The sequence below is a fragment of the Mauremys mutica genome, unplaced genomic scaffold (genome assembly GCF_020497125.1).
Source record: "Mauremys mutica isolate MM-2020 ecotype Southern unplaced genomic scaffold, ASM2049712v1 000543F_np12_subseq_1:225212_obj, whole genome shotgun sequence".
NCBI classification, from domain to species: Eukaryota; Metazoa; Chordata; order Testudines; family Geoemydidae; genus Mauremys; species Mauremys mutica.
In genome coordinates this window covers 19,703-34,482 of record NW_025423000.1, presented here as the reverse complement: position 1 = coordinate 34,482, position 14,780 = coordinate 19,703, and the positions used below count along the sequence as shown (strand labels likewise).

Here is a 14,780-nt window from a genome sequence, read left to right as displayed (position 1 = left end):
ATGCCAAAACATTTGAAAAAAATCTCCAAGGCCATGATAGACAGAGGCCACAGCAGGGACTCAACACAGTGCTGAAACTTAAGGAGCTGAGACAAGCGTACCAGAAAGGCAAAGCATGAAATGGATGTTCATGGAGGGAGGGGTGACTGACGTCTGTACCTATCCCACAGTTCCCGCACTCTCCGAAAACCATTTGAATTCTTGGCTGAGTTCTCAAAGCCTGAAGGGTCAAAAACATTGTCGCGGGTGGTTCAGGGTATATGTCGTTGCCCCCTCTCCATTCCCCCGTGAAAGCAATGTCACCGTATGTCTACTGGATGCTGCTGGCAGACATGGTGCTGCAGCGCTACACAGCAGCATCTCCTTCACTTCCCTTCCCTTGCGGACGGCAGATGGTACAGTAGGACTGGTATCCATCATCGTCGTCCCGTGAGTGCTCCTGGCTGGCCTCGGTGAGGTCGGCCGGGGATGCCAGGGCAAAAACGGGAATGACTCCCAGGTCATTCTCTTCTTTAATCTTTGTTTAATGGAGATTCAGTCCTGCCTGGAATATCATAGTAGCTGGAGGCTCCCTCCCCTCCCACTTTGAGCTCTACTTGCAGAGGCAATAAAGTCAGTGTTGTTTCAAATTCCTGCATTCTTTATTACTTCATCACACAAATGGGGGGAAAACTGCCACGGTAGCCCAGGAGGGGTGGGGGAGGAGGGAAGCAATGGGTGGGGTTGTTTCAGGGGCACCCCCTAGAATGGCATGCAGCTCATCATTTCTGCGGGATGTCTGGGGCTCTGACCCTGAGCTGCCGTTTGTCTCTCTGGTTCTTTAGTAGGCTTGCCTGATAGTCTAGGCAGGACTGACTCTTCCTTAGACAAAACTTAAAGAAGGGAATGACCTAGGGAGTCATTCCCATTTTTGTCCATACGCCCCCAGCCAACCTCACCAAGGCCGGCCAGGAGCACCCATGACAGCAGCAGACGGTTCAGTATAACTGGTAATTGTCATTGTTAACTTGCAAAGCAGCAGATGGGACGGTATGGCTGGTAGCCATCTTTGCTTACTTGCAAAAGACAAGGGGATGCTGCTGTGTAGCGCTGCAGTACCACGTCTGTCAGCACCATCCAGTAGAGATACGTTGACAGTGAAAAAAGGCTGAACGGACTCCATGGTTGCCGTGCTATGGCGTCTGCCTGGGCAATCCAGGGAAAAGGGTGCGAAATGATTGTCTGCCGTTGCTTTCACGGAGGGAGGATTGACTGACGACATTTACCCAGAATCACCCACGACACTGTTTTTGGCCCATCAGGCATTGGGATCTCAACCCAGAATTCCAATGGGCGGGGGAGACTGCGGAAACTATGGGATAGCTAAGGGATAGCTACCCACAGTGCAACGCTCTGGAAATCGACGGTAGCCTCGGTACATGGACGCACACCGCTGAATTAATGTGCTTAGTGTGTCCGCGTGCACTCGACTTTATACAATCTGTTTCCAAAACCAGGTTTCTGTAAAATTGGAATAATCCCGTAGTGTAGACATATCCTGTGGTTAACAACTTTGGTGGCTAATTGAAAGGCTGATTGTTCAAACCCAAGTGAAGATAGAGGTGGTTTTTTTTTAGTAATGAGAATCCAATACATTTTAACAGGCAGAAAATCTCCTCAATGCTGCTCTAGCCTCATTGGGCAAGCATAAGGGGTTCTTTTATCAGATGCATTGGTGGTATAGTGATGAGCATAGCTGCTTTCCAAGCAGTTGATCTGAGTTTGATTCCCAACCAATGCAGGGATGTGATGTTTTCTCTGCTGGGAATTGGTTTAATTTCAGTCACATTGTATCAGCTTATCAATGGAATGAGAGAATCAATGTCCTGCAGGTCATTTAACACACAATGGAGGAAGAAAGGGGTGGGACTATACAATGAGCTGTTGGAGTTATCCTGGTATTACAATGTTTGGTTTTTTTTTTTAATTCCTTTACTTTCCACTCCGTTTTAGACTCAGAGCCTTTAAGGTCAGAAGGGAACAATGTGATCATCTAGTCCGACATGCTGCACCCCGCAGGCCAAAAGACCCCACCCACCCACTCCTGTAATAGACCCGGGAGGGGAGGCAGCTCTGTGCTCTGCCCCTACCCCAGGCAGCACATGGAGGCCCTCTGTTCCCCTCCCCCAGTGGGTGTGCAGAGATGTGCCAGCAGCACTGAGGTGGCTCCCTGCCCACTCTGCCTCCGTCCCTCCGTGCCCACTTGCAGAAGTGGTTGGCATGTCCCAGCATCCCCTGGGGCGTGGGGAGTGTCTCCATTCATTGCCCCTGCCCTGAGTACCAACTCCGCAGTTCCCATTGGCCAGGAACTGCAGCCAATGGGAGCTCTGGGGGCGGCGCCTACAGGCAGCGGCACACAGAGACCCCCTGGCACGGCCCACCTAGGAGCTGCTGATGCAGGGTTGTGTGTACCAGTCACTTTGGGAGCTGCACTGCCCAGGGTAAGCGCCACCCTTCCTGCACCCCAACTCCCCCCCCCCAGCACAGAGCCCGCAGCCCGCACCCAAATTTCCTCCCAGAGCTTTGCTTGTCATCCTTTCACCCAGAATCATCCTTCTTCTCCTGGGCTGCAAGTAGCCATCCCTGGGAAGCCAAGAGGCAGGCACAAGATTCTGCCTCCCAGCAGCCAACCGCACCTCCTCAGGCTTTGCAGAACGAATGGTGATGCTCTACTAACCCCATTTAGCCGCACTGAGGCGCTTAGCTTCTGCCCTGCCTTCCTCAGCTCGACTTTCCTCTTTTGCCCCATTCCTGCCTCACTCCCTCCTTTGGCAAATCACACAAAGGAGGCCAGCAGGAAGAGCCGGCCGCCATAGGCCAACCTCCAAGGGCAGAGGAGACCAAGCCACAAGGCTTCAAAAGGCAACTGGCCAAGGTCCTCTAGCTTTCCCCTGCAGATGCCAAGGCCTTTTCCCAGCTCAGTTTACCACCCTCTATTCTGCAGGGGTTGAGTTTATCACAGGTGTTACCCCAAATTGGGTCAGCTAGTCAGCGTAGGAGGACTAATGACTCACCAGAGATTGGCAGAAAGCAGCACGTTTGTTATAATAACAGCTAAGCTCAAAAGAAGAAGTGGGGGGTGTCACACTCACACTCACATACTCATGCTCCCAGGACAGGCACAGCACTGGAGATGTCAGGATTCTGCAAGGTAAGTGTCCCACAACGCAGCTATGGATGGTGCGATGAAGGTAAGTCTTCCTGAGACACAATGAAATACAACGCAGAGAACTACTGGCCAGGCGGTCCGGGCGAAGGGTATTCACTGGAGGTACAAGCTTGTGAGTGCTCTCCTGAGCACATGGCCCCTTCCCCTTTTAAGGGCCTGCACCTAATGGCCTGCGACTAGAGATGACTTGGCTGCATCTGGTTGGTCACACTCCACCTTGGGCAGTGTCCGTGCTCTGGGTGTGTTAGTGCTGCCTAATTAGCGTCCCAGACACCTTGTCTACCTGGGAGCTCTTCTGCTCTTCAACCAGCCCATTCATCCCACGAGCATTCCAGGAGGGAGCGGGAGGGGAAAACCACTTCACAGGCATTCAGAGAGGGAGAGGAGACAAAAGTGGGAGCAGGGGAAGTATAACAGACCTTTTGAGCATAGAAATCACTGTTGCTCCTACAACAGCAGGGACAGGCCAGTAGGAGCTGGGAAAATTAAACCAGCATGTTTCTGCCTGGTTTTGAACCAGGGACCTTTTGCTTGTTAAGCAAACGTGATAACCACTACACTACAGAAACTCTGTCAGAAGGTTCTGCCCCTCCCTTCATAAGAACATAAGAATGGCCATACTGGGTCAGACCAAAGGTCTATCCAACCCCGCATCCTATCTGCCAACAGTGGCCAATGCCAGGTGCCCCAGAGGGACTGAACCTAACAGGTAATAATCAAGTGATCTCTCTCCTGCCATCCATCTTCACCCTCTGACAAACAGAGGCTAGGGACACCATTCCTTACCCATCCTGGCTAATAGCCATTCATGGACTTAACCTCCATTCATTTATCTGCAAAAAGAAAGAGGAGTACTTGTGGCACCTAGAGGTCTTTAAGGTCAGGCTTGACAAAGCCCTGGCTGGGATGATTTAGTTGGGTTTGGTCCTGCTTTGAGCAGGGGGTTGGACTAGATGACCTCCTGAGGTCCCTTCCAACCCTGAGATTTTATGATTCACCTTAGAGACTAACAAATTTATTTGAGCATAAGCTTTTCTGGGCTAAAACCCACTTCATCGGATGCATGCAGTGGAAAATGCAGCAGGAAGATATATATATACACACAGAGAACATGAAAAAATGGGTGTTGCCATACACGCTATAACAAGAGTGAGCAGTTAAGGTGAGCTATTATGAGCAGGAGAAAAAAACCTTTTGTAGTGATAATCGGGATGGCAAGATAATTTGTTGCAAGGATAGGTTCCTGGGTTAGTGTTTTTGTTGTGTGGTTGCTGGTAAGTATTTGCTTCAGGTTGGGGGGCTGTCTGTAAGCAAGGACAGGCCTGTCTCCCAAGATCTGTGAGAGTGAGGGATAGGTTGTAGATCCTTGATGATGCACTGGAGAGGTTTCAGTTGGCGGCTGAAGGTGATGGCTAGTGGGGTTCTGTTACTTTCTTTGTTGAGCCTGTCCTGTAGTAGGTGACTTCTGGGTTCTCTTCTGGCTCTGTCAATCTGTTTTTTCACTTCAGCAGGTGGGTAGTGTACTTGTAAGAATGCTCGATAGAGATCTTGTAGGTGTTTGTCTCTGTCTGAGGGGTTGGAGCAAATGTGGTTATGTCTTAGAGCTTGGCTGTAGACAATGAATTGTGTGGTGTGCTCTGGTGAAAGCTGGAGGCATGTAGGTAAGTATAATGGTCAGTAGGTTTACGATATAGGGTGGTGTTTATGTGACCATCGCTTATTAGCACTGTAGTGTCCAGGAAGTGGATTTCTTGTGTGGACTGGTCCAGGCTGAGATTGATGGTGGGATGGAAATTATTGAAATCATGGTGGAATTCCTCAAGGGCTTCTTTTCCATGGGTCCAGATGATGAAGATGTTATTAGTGTAGCGCAAGTAGAGTAGGGGCGTTAGGGGATGAGAGCTGAGGAAGTGTTGTTCTAAGTCAGCCATAAAAATGTTAGCATACTGTGGGGCCATGCGGGTACCCATAGCAGTGCCGCTGACTTGAAGATATACATTGTCCCCAAATCTGAAATAGTTATGGGTGAGGACAAAGTCACAAAGTTCAGCCACCAGGTTTGCCGTGACATTATCGGGGATACTGTTCCTGATGGCTTGTAGTCCATCTTTGTGTGGAATGTTGGTGTAGAGGGCTTTTTTGGCCTGCTGCTTCTCTGTCTGGGAGGTTTTTGTCAGCGCTGTGGCCGCCGTTGCTGTGAGGGTGGCCACTGTTGCGGATGAAGCCATCCTGCAAGCACCTTCCACCTAACCACCCACTGAAAATCGTGTAGGGTGTCAGGGGGGGTAGAAGAACACTAGAGGGGGGGGCATCCCCCTTCCCCCACCATTGGCCATCCCATACCCGGTGCTGCACCCAATGGGGTAAAAAGAAAATACGGCCATATCGGAAGAGTCAGTTCCGTTCTTTGCAGTTGCCCCACCATTCCCCTCGGGCCTGACCCGCCCTCCAGCTCAGCCACCACTGAAAATTGAAACACAAAACAGTAGAGCCGTACAAGGCTTCAAAGCCCACCAGGCCCAACCCCCCTTTTAATACGGCAGAAAAGCCGCACTTCTCCTGACTTGGTAGGGACGTCCTATTGCCCCACAAGAAGTGGAAGGCCATCGTGTTCGGTCTCAGCAGCACTCGTGGAGCAGGGGGAAATACATGGCTGAGGAAATTCCCCACAGATGGATCTTGAGCATGACAACCTTGTAGGTAATGACAAGGTCCCCTTACGCCACCGGCTGAGCCATTCCTCACAGGCCAGCAACCATTTCTCCCGGTCTGCGTTCCCCACCTCATCCCCAACCGAATGCTAGAAGGCCCAGCTAATCAACCTGCCCACTCTAGCAGCCCTCCTCTTCTGCCCTGACTGATAGGGGGGAGTATTGAGCCTCCCTCCCTTAGGCCCTTCAGCATCCCTGGGGAACACCAACACCGCCCAAGTGACTTTGGGCCAGTAGGTCAACCAATAGGGCTGCCTCCTAGGCCAGGCTGCAGCCCTGCTTCAGGACTCAGAGAAAATGGAGCTCGCATCCCTACCTACAGGACTCCAGGCACGGCCAGGCTTCTGGATCAAACGTCCCCTCTTGTGCTCAAGTCACAACAGCTAGCGGGCAAAAGACAGGCTTTCATGGCCTTGGAGAAAGCAAGACAGAGCCTTGGAAGACCCAGCAGGGTTTGAGGCACAGGGATTGTTCTCAGATCCCATCGAGACTTCAGCTCAGATTGCAGGATTCAAAGTCCCGAGTGCTGCCCTTACACCATGGGACCAATAGGAAACACCCAGACCTCTGCTGAGCTCTGGTGTGGATGACCCTGTGCGGGCAGCCCTGCCTTTGCTCACCAAGTTGTCATGCAGCAGTTTGCTGCAGCTCCCAGAGGCCTTTCTTAAACCAGACTGAGAGGCCAGTGGGCATGTGAGGAAGTTGCCCCTTCAGTCCCAGGCAGTACATGGCCCTTCCTAGGGGAGGCCAAGTCCTGCGGAGGGGACAAAGTGATATCAAATAACATCCTGAAGAAATGCCTTTTTCAGTTTTGGAAGAAATATCACAGGAGGGAAAGTCCCCTTCTGTTTCTGACCAGGGACCTGAACCCTGGACTCTCAAATTAAAAGTCAGATGTTTGACCAACTGAGTTAGCCAGGGTCACATGAAAAAGGGAAAGTTTGGTGCAGAAGAGAAACTAGTCAAGAAAAAGAGGACAGAAAATTCAGAAAATTTGCTATTCTTGCTCTCTTAGCAGCCCTAGTCCCATCTTGCTCCTCCACCTGGTGCCCAGATAAATTATTTTTTAGTTAAATATCAGATCAGGCTACCATATCATTTGGGAGAGCAAGATGAAGCTTTGGAAATCCCAGGATGGTTAGCTGGCAACCAAAGGTCTCATTGAGACTTAAACTTTGATTTCAGGATTCAAAGTCCTGAGTGCTAGCCCTTAAACCATGGGACCAGCAGGGGAGCCCTTGAGCTCTGTTGACTTCTGGCAGGAAGGACTCAGTGGGGACAATTTTTTCTGGCAGGGAGGACCCAGTGGGAACATGCCTCTCTGGCTAGCCCTGCATTTGCTCAAAAAGTCAGCACACGGCACTTTGCTGCAGGCCCAGAGGCCTTTCTTCCTCCAGATTGCGAGGTCAATGGACAAGTGAGGAAGTAGCATCTTCATCCAGTAAAGGGCCCTTCCTAGGAAAGGCTAATTTCTGAAAAGGAAAACTGAAGTCAAGGAGAGTCCTTCTGAAGTTCTTGGGGGATATCACAGGGGGAACTATGTGTCTGCTTGACCAGGGACTTGGATCCTGTACTCTCAGACTAAAAGTCTGATGTGCTACCAACTGAGTTAACCAGGCTCACATGTAAAAGAGGCAAATTTCGTGCAGAAGAGAAACTAATCAAGAAAAAGAGAGCAAGAAACAATACAGAAAACCTGCTACTCTCATTCTCTTAGCAGTCCTAGCCCCAGCATGATCCTCCATCCCACGCCCTGAGGCCTTTTTCTTTTTTTAGTTAAATATCAAATCCAGGAGAAAACACAGTTATACAAACCAAAACGAAATCACAAACAGAAATGTCATTGGAAATACAAAAAATACAAAACTAAAAAAGGAAAATGCAATTCCCATCACTTTATTGTATTGGGCCATTCCTGTATCGAGAGCACCCGCTAAGGTCCATGTGTGTTTACAAGAAACCTGGAGGAACTCATACCACAGCCTGAACATGAAACTCAACTGCTCCCAGGGGCCGCAGTAAAACCCTTTCCCTGCTGTGACGTTGCACTCCATGTGATTTTATGAAAATATGCTAATGAGTGTGAATATAAAGTGACTGGACTATGCTTCATGCAAAAGGTCTCTTGTAAGGTATCATTACAAAGCTTATAATCTACTGTGTGTGTTCATCCTATTTGTATGAACCGATCATTCTTGTATCTGAAACTAGAAATATGAACTATAACTCTGAGGTCCTGTTGTAATGATGCAAAGTGTGGTCCATTAATAGTGGTTTGGACATTTGAGGGCTCCCATTAACCAGGACAATAGACTGGAGATGGCTCTGCCCTGCACCATCTGTGAGTCAGGCCAGGAAGAATGAAGGCTTGGGGGTCTCACAGGACATGTGACCATGTCACCTGGTACAGGAATCCATCTTAGACCTGGGGCTCTTCCCCAGGAGAGAGACAAAAGATTCCTGCCTTGTACCAAAGCTGTATAAGGGGGTGGAACTGAACAAACATGGCTGCAGTCATGAGACATCCCCTAGCTACCACCTGAGCTGGAACAAGGGCTATACCAGGTGAAAAGATTGGGCCCAGACAAGAAATAATTCTAATCTTTGCCTCTCAGTCTGTGCAGATGGGACCTTTCCCCTCCAGTGATGGAAGATTTGCCCATCTCATCTACCCTTGTCCCAAGCAGCACAGCAGGTGGGAATCTTAAACCTACAGAGGTGACTTAGGAGCAGAAACCCCCCCCCGACCTTCCATGCAATTGGCACTTACCCCTCACTGAGCAGGATTGAAACTCCTGCAGGGAGACTGCTGGGCCACATCCCCTCTGGGCATGAGCAAAACAGCAGCGTGAAAAGAACCTGGAGATGCTGGGGATTGAACCCAGGACCTCATACATGCAAAGCATGGGCTCTAGCACTGAGCTACATCCCCAGATTGGCCAGCTGTGCTATAAATTGCACTCAGAGCCCTCCTGTTTCCAGAGCATCCAGTGGCCTAAGAGCAGCATGGGGGACATATTCCCTGCTCTGAGGCCAAACCTGCTGTCCTGGAGGCTGCTGGTTCTTAGGGGTCACTTTGCAGCAGGGCCAGATTCGATGTGTGGGGCAGAGAGAGTGGGTGCCCTGGACTCAGGGTGCAGAGATACACTCAGCCCTCTCCCCTGCATTGGGTGGGGGGGTGCTGCCACCCCCTGCTGGAAGGTAATGTGTCGGGGGGGGGGGGACACTGTGAGTCGCTCAACACCTGACCGTGGTGGCAGAAGTGCTGTGGGGAGCTCTAGGTGTTTCTAGGATCTGCTATTGCCACCTGCCTGTAAAGTCCAGCTTTCCCCAGCACATTCACTGCGGTGCGATTGGGTCGCTGTTTCCATGGCGGAGCAGCAAAGAATCACTCCCAGTTTCCCTTCTATCTGCGGCAGGATTAGCCTGTGTCAGTGGTTAATGAGGTGGATCTAGTTGTAGATTGTTATTCATTCCCCACCTTGACAATTCACACCGTCCCTTTCCCATGCAGATTCCCAGCACCTCAGTGATCCTGGTAGCAGGGGTTGGGGCCTGAGATTTTCAGGGTTCTTTCCCCTCCACCTGGAGTGAACTCAGCTTTTCCCCCCTCCCAGACAATCCATGAAATAACAACAGGGGCATAAAGAAAGAGGGGAGGGAACATCTCACGGCCAGGGCTGGATGTGCCCAGGGCCCCCTGTTTGTCCATTGTTTACATGGATTTTGGCTCCCTGCTTTGCACAAGGGACAGAGAAAGATCTTGCTGTTCCTGTGTCTGTGCAAGGAAAATTGTGCTTCTGTATGAAAGACAGGAGGGAAATGGCCCCATGGTGGGACAATAGCCTCAGGATTAAGACCTAAGGACTCAGGCTGAGAACTGATATAACTCCACTCATCTGGGATTTAACAAATTATCTTCCATGGAGCAGCGCCAGATCCAGTGTTTTTGCCACCCCAAGTGGAAAAAAAAAATAAAAAAGCTGCAATCAACTGCAGCTCTACCTCTGCTGCTTTTGGCAGCAAGTTGCATCCCTCCTAGAGGGACTGAGAGGGCTCAAAGAGAGACCTGGAGAAGGAGACTTGCTGGAGCAAAGCCATAGGGGTCTCTGAGGTTTCCCTGGCCCCTCGCCCCTGTCCTGCCTGGCTGATGTCAGCATCTCTCTGTGAGGTCACCACCTCCCCACCACCTTTGACCAATAGTCTGAGGTCCTGCAAAAGGCCTTTGTGATGTCACTGCCACACCCCTCCCTTGCTGGGCTAATGTCCTGCCCCTGGCCAGGCACTTTGGAGGCTTGAGCTACTCCCTGTGGATCACCCCACTCAAGGAGTGTTCGTTCTAGGAAGCAAGCCGGCTAGACAGGAAAACATCAGACACTGCTCCCAATGCTACATTCAGTTTTTCAGAAATTAGTCGACTTTATGGCCAGAAGAGACCATTAGAGCATCTAATCTGACCCCCTGCATATCGCAGGCCTCCTATATGACACAATATCTACTTTTGGAGCAAACACATCCCAGAAAGGCATCTAGTCTTCATTGAATGACATTAAGAGATGGTGAATCCATCACTTTCCTTGGTAGCTTGTTCCTGTGGTGAATCATCCTCGCTGTTGAATATTTGTGCCTTAGTTGTAATATGAATTTGTCTCTTTTCGCCTTCCAGCCACTGGGTCTTGTTATGCCTTTCTCTGCTAGATTAAAGAGCCCTTTAATAGCCAATCTTTTCTCTCCATTAAGGCCCTTCAACACATCAATGAAGTCACCTTTCATTCATGAAGGACCCCCCGCCGCCGAATTGCTGCCAAAGACCCGGAGCGGAAGAATCTCCGGGGACCTGGGCCCCACGAGAGTTTTCCAGAGCCCCTGGAGTTAGTGAAGGACCCCATTCCAGGAGCCCCGAAAAACTCTTGTGGGGGCCCCTGCCGGGCCCAGGGCAAATTGCCCCACTTACCCCCCGGGCAGCCCTGATGGGACCTGGAGCTACTGTTATTTCAGGACTTCTGTGAGACCCTCAGCTGGTTGGTTTGCACTCTGCTCTCATTGCTTCCTTCTCAGGACTCTCTCTCCTCCTGCGTCTCTGCTGCTCTCCTCCCCTAGACATTGAACTCAGCCCTTGCTGCTGCCAACACCAACTGGCAGAAGGGCCTATAAGTCTTATTCTCTATCCCTTTCTTAATGATTCCCAAGATTCTCTTTGCTTTTTTGCCCGTCATTGCACACTGAGTGGATGTTCTCAGAGAACTATCCGCAGTGACTCCAAGATACCTCTCGAGTGGCAACAGCTATTTTTGGCCTCTTCATTTTATATGTATAGTTGGGATTATGTTTTCCAATGTGCATCACTTTGTGTTTATCAACAAATCTGCCATTTTGTTGCCCTTTCACCCAGTTTTGTGAGCTCTTTTTGTAACTCTTCGCAGGCTGCTTTGGACTTAACTTTCCTGAGTAGTTTTGGATCATCTGCAAATTTAGCCACCTCGCTGTTTACCCCTTTTCCCAGATCATTTATGAATATGTTGAATAGCACTTGTCCCAGAGCCCCTGGGGGGCACCACTATTGACCTCTCTCCATTTTGAAAACTGACCATTTATTCCTACCTTGTAACCAGTTATTTACCCAGGAGAGGACCTTCCCTCTCATCCCATGGGAGTGTAATAGAGCAGAATAGGGCTTCCTTGGGAGGGGACGTGAATTGAGAATATATCAGGGGGTTGTGCACATTTACTGTCCTGGTGAAAAAGTGTGTCTGATACTCAGTCTTTGCTGCTCCTGCCGGCTGTGACTGCTGAGGACATTTTCCTTCTCTGCTCCAGGGTCTCTCTTCTGCCTGATTCTCAGCAAGTCAGGCCCCCTGCAGACTATGGCAGAGCAGTTTGGTAATAGGCTGCAGGACTCACCACGTAAGAATGTAGCTGCTGTAGCACCTTGACTGTCCATGGGCTAAATCCTGCAGCCCAGGATAACCTCCCACTGATGACAATGGGAATTGAGCCTTTGTAACTAGCTGCTGGTACCTGCGGTCTCAGCTATGGATTAAACTGGGGGTAAACACAGCTTCAGCCAAAGAAGTGAAGGATGTAAGTGAAAGAGCAAAGCCGGCCCTGGGGAGCTGCTGCAGTCCCGTCACCACAGCTGGAAGGGAGAAGAGGAAAAACTCCCTAAAGTGCTGGGAGCAGCCTCGAGAAAAGGAAGTTTGTCAGTGAGATCAGTAGCAATAACTGTGAAATGAAGGAGTGCTTTCTCCTCTGTGCCGACATGGTTGAACTGTGTTACTTTACTGTGAGAATAAGCTTTAAAATATCCTGCTCTAATTTCTGGATGGGTCTGTAACCATAATCAGTCTCTGTGGGAAGTGGCCTCTAGATAGTGGCCTTTGGGCAGAGCTGGCTGAAGGGCCTTCCTACTCACCAGGAAATCCTGGCTTGACCTACCAGTTTTTCCTTGCTGAACCTGGCTTGTCTGTCAGGCTCCTTTTTTGTATCTCTTCTCATGAAAAGAAAAGACCTCACTGCACAATCCTTGGAAGTGCTTGTTTAAGACACAGAGACCCTTCCTTGCAGCTAAGTCTTGGAAAGTGTTAAATGGTAAGTCTGGAGCTGATGGAAAGGTTACCGTGACTCAGAGTTGAGCTGAAGTTGCTGTGACTGAAACACAGAGCACTAATCAGTATCTGATCACGGCAGCTTGTGGGAGAAGCGCATGTTAGAAGCCCTCTGTCAACTCAGCTGTGGCTTTCTGTGCACAGAGAGCCAGACAGCAAAAAGTCTGCAAGTCTTGAAGGAAATGGGGAATGTCTGTACTTTGGAATTTGAAGGTGTAGTCTTGGACCATCAAGTGGAATGATTGCAAATACTCCATGGGAGCAGGCACTGTGGCTTAGCTGGCTAAAGCACCTGTTTAGTAAACAGGAGATCCAGGGTTCAACTCCCAGTGGTGCCTTGGTGTATAGCTTCTATCTTCTCTACTCACATTTTCCTGTGTCTTCCTAGGAAACAGATGAGACCTCCCTTGCCAATCCAAGTAATTGCTTGCTAAGGAAAAGGCTTCTTTGCAGAGGAGCATTGGAGAGAATCAAGTCACCAGCCTGGAGTTGATGAAAAGGCCATTGCATAGGCAAGGAGGTTGCTTAGACTGCAATTGCTGTGACTCAAGAGCCTGTGTTGCGCCCATGCAATTCGCTGGGGATATCTATGCACAGAGACCCTTCTAGAGGGTTCTCTGCGGGGCTTGCAGGAAATGGAGAATTACTGTCCTTTCACCTTTCATGTTAGTGTTGATGAAAAATGGAGCAGTTAGGGGAGAAGTCCCAGCGAGTGGCACCGTGGCAGAGCTTGCCAAGAGACCTGCTGGATAAAAAGCAGATCCGGCATCCAGTGCTGCCTTGCTGAACACGCCTCCTCTTGTCCCCTTTTGATCAATCTGTTTTGTTAACGGAGAAGCCCGACTCTGGCTCGCCATACAAATGCTTGCAAAAAAACGGGTCTTTTTGCTGACAAGTGGAGAAAAGAGGCATCGGATAAACGTGGAAACAAGGTCAAGGTCGCTGTAACTCATCTTGCATCTGCAGCTCTTGGAGCTGCAAGGCACTAAGCAGAATATTACCCCGGCTGGTCATAGGAGAGTCTCTGTGCAGTGGGATCTGTGGGGTACAAACCCAAACTGTGGGACTGCTCTGTCCTCTTCTCTCTCCAGCCTGGGCTGTGTCTTACAATGCTGCACTAGTGACAAGCAGCAAAACCCCCTCCATGTGCTGTGATCACTCAGCCAACAACATGCAGCAATGCACCCAACTAAGTGGAATGAATGCTCTATAAGCCACTCCTCAATTATACATAGAGAGACACCAGCATATCTCCCCAGCCCTCAGCCTTGCACCTCAGAAATGTACCGTATTACACTGCTCAAAACCTCTTGAAAAGTGCAAGCTCATTAATTAATTCGCCACTTCCTCAAAAAAAAAAAAAGTGAACATGCACCAGCCTTTTTAATCTGAGCAGCTTTCCCAAGCACTTTGGACAATTTCACAAGTCAGTGTAAAACATTAAAATAAGTTTATTAACTACAGAAAGATAGATTGTAAGTGATTATAAGTGTTAGGCACAGAGGTCAAAGCTGGTTACATACCCATCTATGTATACCATTCATGCACATGACGTTATGAGAATTGTGTAGTGTAGTTGTCACTATGCTGTAAGTTGGGGGAATCAGCCAGATATTAGCTCCCCAGTGGCAACAGCAAGGAAAGTAACCAACGCCCGGACAGGGTGTCAAACAACCCATCAACAGCCATTGCCCAGCAAGGGAGCTACAACGCAATGACTCACCTGCATGAGGCCACACGAGGGGAATTGCTCAGCCTTGCTTGGAGAGACGCAGTGATGCTCACCTGACTCTGAAGGTGGGGGGGCAAAGCCAAGAGGGAAGAAAGGACATGATAAAAGGAGAGATGTTCGCCAGGCTTTTCCTCTCTCTTCCAGCTCCACCTACAGACACCACCACACCAAGCGACTGAAGCGCTGATCAAAGGGGAGACCTCGGCTGAAAAGCAACCAGCCAGCCTGTGGTGAGAAGCAGCTAAGTTTGTAAGGGCACTGAAAGGGTTAAGATCAGCTTAGAATGCGTTTTGCTTTTATTTCACAAAAACAGCGAGGAGTCCGGTGGCACCTTACGGACTAACTGATTTATTTGGGCATAAGCGTCCGTGGGTCAAAAACCCACTGCTTCAGATGCATGGGGTGAAAATTGCAGATACAGGCATAAATATTTATTGGAACATGAAGTGAAGGGAGTTACCTTACAAGGGGAGAACCGGTGTTGAAGGCCAATTCAGTCAGGGTGGATGTGGTCCATCCCCAAT

The 14,780-nt window shown here is 49.7% G+C and overlaps 2 non-coding genes across 2 annotated transcripts; both read right to left on the bottom strand.

Annotated features, from left to right (window-relative positions):
• Nucleotides 1–3,704: 3,704 nt before the first annotated feature.
• TRNAV-AAC lies at nt 3,705–3,777 on the bottom strand. Its single transcript has one exon. It is a non-coding gene; the product is annotated as a tRNA-Val (tRNA).
• A 5,002-nt stretch (nt 3,778–8,779) lies between these two features.
• On the bottom strand, nt 8,780–8,851 carry TRNAA-UGC. Its single transcript has one exon. It is a non-coding gene; the product is annotated as a tRNA-Ala (tRNA).
• Between the last annotated feature and the right edge of the window lie 5,929 nt (nt 8,852–14,780).